Source organism: Salvelinus fontinalis, chromosome 14 (assembly GCF_029448725.1).
Source record: "Salvelinus fontinalis isolate EN_2023a chromosome 14, ASM2944872v1, whole genome shotgun sequence".
In the NCBI taxonomy this organism is placed as follows: domain Eukaryota; kingdom Metazoa; phylum Chordata; class Actinopteri; order Salmoniformes; family Salmonidae; genus Salvelinus; species Salvelinus fontinalis.
In genome coordinates, this window is record NC_074678.1 from 51,827,235 (window position 1) to 51,840,158 (window position 12,924).

Consider the following 12,924-nt stretch of genomic DNA (forward strand, 5'->3'; position numbering starts at 1 on the left):
CGTTCATTGTGAAGTTGTACCGTTACTTTCTTGGATTCTGTATTGGAAGGGGATATGCTCTGAATGTATTAAACAGGACTGAATCTTTGCAACTTCAGATTTTTGACCAAAACTGTTCTAGTAACTGGGGGATCTTGATAAAAGCTTCGAATGACTCTTGTGGCCCTGGGTGTTTCATCAGGCAGTTTAAGTCAGATAGCACAAAGCCCATACCTCTCTGGAGGACTGCCCTGCTGAATTCCAGGCGGGTCATAGTTTCTGGCGGCGGAGGCAGCGGCGTTGGTGGTGCGCCTGGTGCTGGTCCCTGTCAATTGGTGGCTCTGTCCTTGGCAGCCTCCTCATTGGACGTGCGTTATGCAACAATGAAGGCAATGCGAGCGCCAGCCAGAAAATGTTCCAGGGGGAAAAGTGTTGTGCAAGACTGCGCAAATGTCTGCATACTTGATCTGGGTCAACACTGCGGAGGTGCTTGGGCTCTTGTGAAGAGAGAAGTTTGTCCGGCTCAGTAAAGCCTCAAACAAAAATTGTCCGCAACAGTGAAATGGGCTCCTTCTATGTGAATTAATGAGGCGGCGGAACACACCTCAATTCAAACTGTTGTTAAAAAATACAACTTGCTCAAAAATCATTTGAAATTCACAAGGTAAAACATAGCCTATAGATAATTAGATGGCAGCCCCCAGCATTAACAACTCACCCCGGGGGTGACCGTTAGAGATATTTGGAATTTATACGTGAACAGATTAACCATCAGTTGGGTTTTTATTAGCTGTCATGATGGGCTGCATGATTTGCTGGTAGCTGGGTAGTAACCTTGTCATTGCCGTCTTGTTTCTGTCTTATTTCCATCTTGTTTCCAATTCCTTTCCTGTCATAACCCAGTTATTTCGCCACTGTATTCAAGTCAATATTATGTACCTTACCTTTTACTTCATGTGTAGTTTCACTATAGTTTCAGTGTACCTACTGGACCTTAACTGTATTCTACAGCAATGCTCTGTTCCCGTTACCGTGTAAATGACTTTTACTTTCACCATAGTTTCTGTGTACGCTACTTTCTTTAGATTTTCACACATGTATTAACACCACAATCACAAGTAATTAAGCTACTACTTTCATAAATGGAACTTAGTGAATGCATACTGTAGATGTTCATTATTTCCATGACTAGCAAATAGTTTCCACATAACACAAAAAAAACATCAATAATATACTGTTAGTCATCAAAAAGAAAGGAGGACCAAGGCACTCTTCATAAATTAATTAAAATGCCTTTATTAGTATGGCATGTTCAATAGAAACAAAGTTGTTTAAAAACCGACGCGTTTCGGCTGCATGGCCTTCGTCAGGGAGTACAGAAAAAAGAGAATACAATGTCCTCTTTTGAAAGTCTTTTCCAATTAGCCCTAATTAGAAGAGGGAGTGGTTACCAAATTGGACACACCTAGTAAGCAATAATATACACATGAAAAGGTAAAATACTGTAGCTATGTTATCATGAGCATACAACTCCAAGCTAGAAGCATCAGAACACCCAGAGAGGCAGTTCCAACCCTAACCATGACTGGGAGAAGTGTCCAGAACAAGAAAGCAATATATTCCACAGATCACAGCAAAACATGAACAACAGTCCAAACATAGCTAGAGGGCAATTGAGCAAAATGTCCACTAGATGACAGCAAATGGACCCATAACGACCCTACAGGAAGGGTGAGAAATCCATATCTTCATTTAAACCAGGGTACTTAGTGGCCTGTAGTTTGTAAATCCAAAAACTTTCCCTTTGGTTTAACTGTTTAAGACGGTCCCCTTTTCTAATAGAGGCCGGAACATGATCAATACCCATAGCTTGTAGGGAGGCAGGGTTACCATGGTGTAAGGACTTGTAGTGCCTTGCCATGGGGTAGTCTTCATTGCCTACCCGTATGGCGTACTTGTGTTCCGTCAAGCGATCTTGAAGGCGTCTCTTTGTCCGTCCAATGTAGAACACCTTGCACTGTGGACATTCCAGTCTATAGATGACATGAGTGGTTTTGCAGTTAATAAAATGCTTGAGGTAATACTCCATTTTAGAAGCTGTGTCAACAAAATACTTTTTCTGTACAATATTACTGCAATGGTTGCACTGGTAACATTTAAAAGAGCCCTTGGGTTTGTGGTCAAGCCAAGTTTTTTGAGAGTCACCCGGAAGGTAACTGTGGACTAATTTGTCATTTAGGGTAGGACATCTCTTAAAGCTTATGACTGGTGGTTCAGGAAAGACTTGGCGTAGTAGTGTATCACTTTGGATGATTCCCCAATTATTTTTAATGATTCTTTTAATGTTCTCTGCTTCAGTGCTGTATTTTGTAACAAAATACACTCTCTCTGATGTATCACGGGGCACTCCTCTTCGTAACAAGTTCTCTCTGTCAAGTAATCCAGCCCTTATACCTGCATCTTTCAGGACCTGAACGCTGTAGCCCCGATCCAAAAAGCGATTCTCCAATTCTGCAGATTTGGTACAGATTTGGTACATTTGGTACAAGAGGCCTGGTACAAGCAAAACATCTCTCCAACTACAGACGCCAGTGTCTCAGGTCAGGCAGTTACTGTTCCCTCAAAAACACCTTTTAAGCCCAAGTCCACTTTTTGTCCCATAGTCCAGAATGCCACACTAAATACATTTGCCAAGAAAGTTAATTTTGATGTGGAGAATCTGTTTAAGGGTAAAATTGATTCCAACAAAACACGACGTAATCTTTCTAAGACAGAGAGGGATGCAGTTGAATCATTATCCAAAAATGAACGGATTGTAATTAAAAAAGCTGACAAAGGTGGTGCTACAGTAGTGTGGTGTAAAGACAAATATGTGACAGAAGCCTACCGTCAATTAGACAATGACGAATTCTACCAATCTCTTACCTTCAACCCTACAGAGGACCTAAAAGCTGATTTGAAAGGGATCCTCACAGAAGCTAAGGAAAATGGTTACATTTCAGACAATGAGTTCAAATTTCTTTTCAATGGCAGTCCGCGTATGGCCTCTTTTTACCTTCTTCCAAAAATCCACAAAAATCTTGAAAACCCCCCAGGCAGACCAGTTATTAGTGGTAATGAAAGTCTGACAGAACCCATCTCTAAGTACATTGATTACTTTATTAAGCCTTTTCTGTTGTCACTTCCAGCCTATCTTCAAGATACCACAGATGTGTTGAACAAAATTAAGGAATTGAAGAACATAGGTACAGCTTCCTTTTTAGTCACCATGGATGTGGAGTCTCTATACACCACCATTGAGCATCAACAAGGTTTGGCAGCGATGCACCATTTCTTGAGTACCCGGCCTGAAACTGAGATGCCTCCTACAGAATTCATTGTATCACTGACTGAATGGACTCTTAACCATAACATCTTTATCTTCCAGGACCGTATTTTCAAACAGGTCAAAGGATGTGCCATGGGAGCTTGCTACAGCCCTTCCTACGCTGGTTTGTACTTGGGTAAATGGGAAAATGACTTCATTTTGGATCCTTCTAATAACCATTTCTTTGACCGGATTATATGGTGGGGACGCTATATTGATGATGTTTGCCTGTTTTGGTCCGGCTCAGAAGATGAACTTACTTCCTTCCACCAATACCTCAACAGCATTAACCCTAACATCAAACTAACTATGGAATACAGCAAGGATAACATTCATTTTTTGGACCTCGATATTAGTAAAAATGACAAAGGTTGTTTGCACACATCAATCTTTAGGAAGCCTACAGATGGGAATACCATTCTGAGGGCAGACAGTTTTCACCCCAAAAGGCTAAAAGAGAATATTCCATATGGCCAATTCCAAAGAGTCCGTAGAATTTGCGATCAGGAAACAGACTACAGTGTCAAATCTGCAGAATTGGAGAATCGCTTTTTGGATCGGGGCTACAGCGTTCAGGTCCTGAAAGATGCAGGTATAAGGGCTGGATTACTTGACAGAGAGAACTTGTTACGAAGAGGAGTGCCCCGTGATACATCAGAGAGAGTGTATTTTGTTACAAAATACAGCACTGAAGCAGAGAACATTAAAAGAATCATTAAAAATAATTGGGGAATCATCCAAAGTGATACTCTACTACGCCAAGTCTTTCCTGAACCACCAGTCATAAGCTTTAAGAGATGTCCTACCCTAAATGACAAATTAGTCCACAGTTACCTTCCGGGTGACTCTCAAAAAACTTGGCTTGACCACAAACCCAAGGGCTCTTTTAAATGTTACCAGTGCAACCATTGCAGTAATATTGTACAGAAAAAGTATTTTGTTGACACAGCTTCTAAAATGGAGTATTACCTCAAGCATTTTATTAACTGCAAAACCACTCATGTCATCTATAGACTGGAATGTCCACAGTGCAAGGTGTTCTACATTGGACGGACAAAGAGACGCCTTCAAGATCGCTTGACGGAACACAAGTACGCCATACGGGTAGGCAATGAAGACTACCCCATGGCAAGGCACTACAAGTCCTTACACCATGGTAACCCTGCCTCCCTACAAGCTATGGGTATTGATCATGTTCCGGCCTCTATTAGAAAAGGGGACCGTCTTAAACAGTTAAACCAAAGGGAAAGTTTTTGGATTTACAAACTACAGGCCACTAAGTACCCTGGTTTAAATGAAGATATGGATTTCTCACCCTTCCTGTAGGGTCGTTATGGGTCCATTTGCTGTCATCTAGTGGACATTTTGCTCAATTGCCCTCTAGCTATGTTTGGACTGTTGTTCATGTTTTGCTGTGATCTGTGGAATATATTGCTTTCTTGTTCTGGACACTTCTCCCAGTCATGGTTAGGGTTGGAACTGCCTCTCTGGGTGTTCTGATGCTTCTAGCTTGGAGTTGTATGCTCATGATAACATAGCTACAGTATTTTACCTTTTCATGTGTATATTATTGCTTACTAGGTGTGTCCAATTTGGTAACCACTCCCTCTTCTAATTAGGGCTAATTGGAAAAGACTTTCAAAAGAGGACATTGTATTCTCTTTTTTCTGTACTCCCTGACGAAGGCCATGCAGCCGAAACGCGTCGGTTTTTAAACAACTTTGTTTCTATTGAACATGCCATACTAATAAAGGCATTTTAATTAATTTATGAAGAGTGCCTTGGTCCTCCTTTCTTTTTGATGACCAATTTACACCTTTTACCAAAGAGCACCTTCTATCTACCAAAATATACTATAGTGTACCTTAGTAGCGCTTCCCTTCCTCCTCTTTTTAATATACTGTTAGTATGGGGGAAATTCACAAGACTTGAATTAAAGAATTGTAAGAAATTATTTTGATTATTGTAGCATACATTCAATCATCAGTCATCAAAACTAAAAAATAAGATAGCTAGATTGAAGAAAACTATTTACAGGCTGTAATTCAACATTGTTGGAGTGTTTGATAGTGTTACTGCACAGTGTTCTTATCCTAGGTGTGACCAAACGTCAGGTATTTCTGAAAAGATGTAATGTGATATTAACGTTCTAAATGAGAGTATGGATTTTCATATTAAGATGAACTAGTCAGTGGCCACACCCCTGTGAGCCCAGACATCACATTAAGCGTCATGGACCCCTATGTCACGTTCTGACCATAGTTCTTGTGTGTTTTAGTGTTGGTCAGGCCGTGAGCTGGGTGGGCATTCTATGTTGTGTGTCTAGTTTGTCTGTTTCTATGTTTGGCCTAATATGGTTCTCAATCAGAGGCAGGTGTTTTGTGTTGTCTCTGATTGGGAATCATATTTAGGTGGCTTGTTTTGTGTTGGGGTTTGTGGGTGGTTGTTTCCTGTCTTTGTGTTCGTTTCACCAGAGAGGACTGTTTCGGTTTGCCACGTTTGTTATTTTTGTATTTTGTAAGTGTTCACATTTTCGTCTTGTTTATTAAAACATGTTGAACACGAGCTACGCTGCGTCTTGGTCCGATCCCTGCTACACCTCCTCTTCAGACGAAGAGCAGGAAGGCTGCCGTTACACCATATTTTCTAAGATTATGTATAAAACCCAATCCTGATGAAATTCACTTCAGACTAAGCAAACCCCCAGCATGAGCTGTGGTTGCGAATGATTAGGACTAAGCAAACCCCCAGCGTGAGCTGTGGTTGCAAATGTTTGAATTTCTGAGACCAAAACATGCCGGGTGACGCTGGTGTGTGAAGTGGTTGAAACTACAACTCCACCAAAGGACAGGACTATACTACGTGGAGCATTGGCTACATGGCTGTAAATGGTTAAACTCAGTTTTTTTAAACAATTTCTGACAATCCTAGTAAAAATGCCCTGTTTTAGGTCAGTTAGGATGACCACTTTATTTTAAGAATGTCAAATGTCAGAATAATAGTTGAGAGAATAATTTATTTCAGCTCTATTTCTATCATCACATTCCCAGTGGGTCAGAAGTTTACATACACTCAATTAGTATTTGGTAGCATTGCCTTTAAATTGTGTAACCTGAGTCAAATGTTTCGGGTAGCTTCCCACAATAAATTGGGTGAATTTTGGACCATTCCTCCTGACAGAGCTGATGTAACTGAGGCAGGTTTGTAGGCCTCCTTGCTCACACAGGCTTTTTCAGTTCTGCTCACAAATGTTCTATAGGATTGAGGTCAGGGCTTTGTGATGGCCACTCCAATACCTTGACTTTGTTGTCCTTAAATCATAACTTTGGAAGTATGCTTGGGGTCATTGTCCTTTTGGAAGACCCATTTGCGAGCAAGCTTTAACTTCCTGACTGATGTCTTGAGATGTTGCTTCAATATAGCCACATCATTTTACTTCCTCATGAAGCCATCTATTTTGTGAAGTGTACCAGTCCCTCCTGCAGCAAGCACCCCCACAACATGATGCTGCCACCCCCCGTAGTTCACGGCTGGGATGGTGTTTGTAACGCTCGTCCTCCTCCTCGTCTGAGGATGAGCAATGATCGGACCAATATGCAGCGTGGGTTGAATTCATAATGATTTATTTAAAGAAAGACGAACACGAAGAACACTTGACAAAATACAAAATAACAAAACGACGTGAACAGACCTGTACTTGAGAACATAAAACAAGAACGCAACGAACAGGAACGTACACACGAACGAACGAACGAAACAGTCCCGTGTGGCACAAACACTGACACAGGAACAATCACCCACAAACAAACAGTGAGAACAGCCTACCTTAATATGGTTCTCAATCAGAGGAAACGTAAAACACCTGCCCCTGATTGAGAACCATATCAGGCTAATTGAAAATGAACCCAACATAGAAACACATAACATAGAATGCCCACCCAGCTCACGTCCTGACCAACTAAACAAAGACAAAACAAAGGAAATAAGGTCAGGAACGTGACAGTACCCCCACCCCCCCAAGGTGCGGACTCCGGCCGCAAAACCTGAACCTATAGGGGAGGGTTTGGGTGGGCATCTGTCCACGGTGGCGGCTCTGGCTCTGGACGTGGTCCCCACCCCACCATAGTTAATCCCCGCTTCCGTGGCCTCCTTCTAATTTGCTACCCACCATATTAACCCCACTGGATTAAGGGGCAGCACCGGACTAAGGGGTAACACCGGACTGAGGGGCAGCACCGGACTGAGGGGCAGCTCCGGACTGAGGGGCAGCTCCGTACTGAGTGACGGCTCTGGCAGGTCATGGCTGGCTGACGGCACTGGCAGGTCATGGCTGGCTGACGGCACTGGCAGGTCATGGCTGGCTGACGGCACTGGCAGGTCATGGCTGGCTGATGGCACTGGCAGGTCATGGCTGGCTGACGGCTCTGGCAGGTCATGGCTGGCGGGCGGCTCTGGCTGCTCCTTTCTGGCGGGCGGCTGTGGCTGCTCCTGTCTGGCGGGCGGCTGTGGCTGCTCCTGTCTGGCGGGCGGCTCTGGCAGCTCCTGACTGGCGGGCGGCTCTGGCGGCTCCTGACTGGCGGGCGGCTCTGGCGGCTCCTGACTGGCGGGCGGCTCTGGCGGCTCCTGACTGGCGGGCGGCTCTGGCTGCTCCTGTCTGGCGGGCGGCTGTGGCTGCTCCTGTCTGGCGGGCGGCTCTGGCGGCTCCTGACTGGCGGGCGGCTCTGGCGGCTCCTGACTGGCGGGCGGCTCTGGCGGCTCCTGACTGACGGGCGGCTCTGGCTGCTCCTGACTGGCGGGCGGCTCTGGCTGCTCCTGACTGGCGGGCGGCTCTGGCGGCTCCTGACTGGCGGGCGGCTCTGGCGGCTCCAGACTGACGGACGGCTCTGGCGGCTCCAGACTGACGGACGGCTCTAGCGGCTCTTGACTGACGGACGGCTCTAGCGGCTCCTGGCTGACGGACGGCTCTGAAGGCTCAGGACAGACGGACGGCTTTGGAGGCTCAGGACAAACGGGCGGCTTTGAAGGCTCAGGACAGACGGGCGGCTCAGATGGCGCTGGGCAGACGGGCGGCGCTGGGCAGACGGCAGACTCTGGATGGCCGCGGCGCACAGTAGGCCTGGTGTGTGGTGCCGGAACTAGTGGTACCGGGCTAAGGACACGCACCTCAAGGCTAGTGCGGGGAGCAGCAACAGGGCGCACAGGGCTCTGGAGACGCACAGGAGGCCTGGTGCGTGGTGTTGGCACTGGTGGTACTGGGCTGGGGCGAGGAGGTGGCGCCGGATATACCGGACCGTGAAGGCGTACAGGAGCTCTTAAGCACCGAGCCTGCCCAACCTTACCTGGTTTAATGCTCCCCGTAGCCAGGCCAGTGCGGTGTGGTGGAATAGCCCGCACTTGGCTGTGCTGGCGAACCGGGGACACCATGCGTAAGGCTGGTGCCATGTACACCGGCCCAAGGAGACGTACTGGGGACCAGATACATTGAGCCGGCTTCATGGCACCTGGGTCGATGCCCACTCTAGCCCGGCCGATACGTGGAGCTGGAATGTACCGCACTGGGCTAAGCACACGTACAGGAGACACTGTGCGCTTTTCCGCATAACACTGTGTCTGCCCGTACTCTCGCTCTCCACGGTAAGCACGAGGAGTTGGCGCAGGTCTCCTACCTGACTTCGCCACACTCCCCTTTAGCCCCCCCCAAGAAATGTTTGGGGCTGCTTCTCAGGCTTCCGTGCTAGCCGCGTACCTTGATAACGTTGCCGTTCCTCCATTCTCCTGTATCCCTCCTCGCACTGTTCCATTGAATCCCAGGCGGGCTCCGGCACTCTCTCTGGATCGATCGACCAGTGCTCTATTTCCTCCCAGGTTGTATAGCCCTGCGATCACTGCTGCTGCCTTTTACCACGCTGCTTGGTCCGGTTTTGGTGGGTGATTCTGTAACGGCTTTCGTCGTTGGATGGAAGAGAGGAGGACCAAATCGCAGCGTGGTACGTTTCCATACTTATTGGAACACTTATTAAACACGAACAATAAACAATAAACAGAAATGAAAACAATAATAAATAAACAATAAACAGAAATGAAACCAATGACGCTACAGACCTGAACATGTGAACCTAATGAAAACAAAGAACGCAATGAACAGGAACAATCACCCACAAACAAACAGTGAACACAGCCTACCTAAATATGGTTCCCAATCAGAGACAACGTAAAACACCTGCCTCTGATTGAGAACCATATCAGGCTAATCAGACACACCTAAACCAATGAGACTCAAAACCTAGAATATACCCACCCAGCTCACGTCCTGACCAACTAAACAAAGACTAAACAAAGGAAATAAGGTCAGGAACGTGACAAGCCTTTTTAAACCTCAAATACACTCCAAGTAAAACATGTCCTACAAGTTCTCATGCAACAGGGTGATTAAATTAAGATCCTACATCTGTAGGCTAAAAGGTAAATAGGTGAATGACATTCAGCCAATGGCTAATAGGAAAGATAAGAAACAAGACCATATCCTGATGATGAAACCTTTGTATTCATTCCCGTTATGCCAGTATAATAGGAAACAAAATACATTATTTTATGCTTACTGCATGAAGTTAAATGATCACTCAAACTAGCCTTCTTGATAGAATATTCGTAAACTACATTTGTTCCAGTGAAACGTTGTACACAGAACTGTGTCAGGGGCATTCAAACTGCTTTTCCACAACAGCTGACAGAAAAGAGAGTGGGTTCAAATAAAAGTCTACTATCTCTATTTCTCTCTCTCTCTTTTTTTTTCTCTTACTGTATCTACAGTGTCTACGTACCTCTCTTTCTCTTCCTCCTATCTTCTATCTGTGCTGGGTGATGAATCTCCCACCCACCCCCCTCCCTAACGACTGTTTCCCACCATCCCCCACAGAGGCATACACCTTCTCGACCACAGCTTTAACGGTTTCTAACCACTTCCACCTCCTCCTCAGCTCAGCCTTGCTGCCTGGTTGGATGGGGGCTACATGCTTGCAACTTGCAGGTGCCAAGCCAGCAGGCAGAACCGATAGCATCACAAACGAAAAACACAATGACACTTTTTAGCGTGGAAGGGAGAGAGGAGTTAGGGAGGTAGGGAGAGAGGGGTCTGGAGCCAAACGTGTGTCTCGTGGCTGAAGCGCCAGATGTGTACAAGGCATGGGAACTCTCCAAGAACTCTCCAGTCCTCTCCCCCAAGTGATACGAACTTATGAAGGTCAAAGCACCACCAGCTCAGTCTCCTGTGGCACTTCGGCACAGGATTGATAGCTTGCAATTTATAGCTTTTGTAAGTTATGGCCTTATGAGGCTGAGCAAAACTGGAAGTGAGCTCATGTGTCGAGTCATTTTCACTAAGGAGAGAAGAGATCGAGTTTGGTTAGAAAAATTTCACTGTCTGCACATTTGCAAACTTTTTGAAAGACTGCTAAAATGTATATTTTCACCACTGCTTTTGCCACACCATGATGATACACACTTTAGATGAAAAGAAGGGGAACGCTTTCTTTCAGGTCCAGGGTTTGCGCGAAACCTCATGAATGCTTCTCGATAAAAATATTCAGCCATAGTGATCACAAGGATTGGCTTATAGATCTGACATCTCTGTTATTGTTCCAATTAATCCAAATAAGCGAGATGCCTTATCAAAATGTTGCCGTCTGGCGCACAAAATCAGCTAATCTACTCTATCAGTGAACTTTGTGTCGCCCACCTTCTCACTCCACACCTTTAAAGTGCTGTGGAGTAAATCAGTGCCATCGCCAATCGTTCATGAATGCAGCACAGTTAACTCAGCTCCTTCTTTCTCTAAAATACGATGGCCAGCTTGGGAGGCCCACTTCCGATTCCAAACAATTTAGACACAATACCCCGTGATGGTTTTTAGATTTTTTTTTCACATTTATTATAAATTAAAAACAGAAATATCTTATTTACATAAGTATTCAGACCCATTGCTTTGAGACTCGAAATTTACCTCAGGTGCATCCTGTTTCCATTGATCATCCTTCAGATGTTTCTACAACTTGATTGGAGTCCACCTGTGGTAAATTCAATTGATTGGACCTGATTTGGAAAGGCACACGCCTGCCTATATAAGGTCCCACAGTTGACAGTGCATGTCAGAGCAAAAACAAAGCCATGAGGTCCAATAAATTGCCCGTAGAGCGCCGAGACAGGCTTCTGTTGAGGCACAGATCTGGGGAAGGGTACCAAAAAATGTTTGCAGCATTGAAGGTCCCCAGGGAACACAGTGGTCTCCATCAAACTGAGCAATCGGGGGAGAAGGGCCTTGGTCAGAAAGGTGACCAAGAACCCGATGGTCACTCTGACAGAGGACAACCATTTATACTGTACATTTTTACATTCATCAGTAAAAGAATGTGAATTATTATACTGCAACATACTGTAAATGATGGTGCATTGTGGGAAAATGTTGTGGGCAGGGAAAAAATTGCTGTTTTTCGAAAAGTACTGTAATTTTACCCCACAGAATACAGTACCTTACCGTATTTTTTGAAGCGTCATGGCTGCATGGTATTGTTGTTTCTGGCTCATTAACATATTTTGACCGAGACTTGTAAGGTGACTACATTTGAATGCCCAAATTCGGGACAACAGGTTGATTTAGTGGAACAGTGTTGCCTACATGAAAAACATTTTTGGCAGCACCGACATATTTTGCCTATTGAATCTCATTATAGAATATTTTTCCGGTGAAATGTCCAAACTGCATCTGGTATGCCAATCATTTGATCTCAATCAGATTCATGGGAATTTTCATTTAGATCATACTGAATTACTGTTATGAACAAATTTGAGCAGATGGTGTGAACAAACTATAGCCTATGTATTTTGTTTCAATCCAAGCACATTCTGCCTAGTGGCGCTCGCGGTTTAGATTTGGGCGAATGAGAAAAAAAGTGTGACTATTCAGCTAACCATCCTAAAATCTCATAAAAGATTAGGTGGTGTTTTGCTGTAACAGTATCGTTATACTATGCTATTATACTTGTTTCTGTTATGTAGAATACAAATGAATCACTATGTGAACATGGATCAGCTTTGATCTAACTTCACTAAACAGTCACCATTGTGAGAGGTGGCTGAGTGCACCACTCCACCTCGGATCCCGCTGCACCTAATGAGCTAATTGAATCATACCTTGCCTACTCTTTTGCCTTGTGCAAAATGTGTTGATGCAGAATGAGAGACTACATGTGTGACTGTTATATTACAATCTGGAAATATTTGTCAAAGGAAACATTTCTAGATCGTCTCAGAGAATGTAAAACAGTTAGGCAGGGAGACTTTTAAAACGGAATTGGGTGAAGTAGCAGAAAATACAGTACCAGTCAAAAGTTTGAACAAACCTATTCATTCAATGGTTTTTCTTTATTTTTTTTTACTATTTTCTACATTGTAGAATATTAGTGAAGACATCAAAACTATGAAATAACACACATGGAATCATGTAGTAACCAAAAAAGTGTTAAACAAATATATTTTATATGACATTCTTCAAAGTAGCCACCTATAGCATTGATGACAGTTTT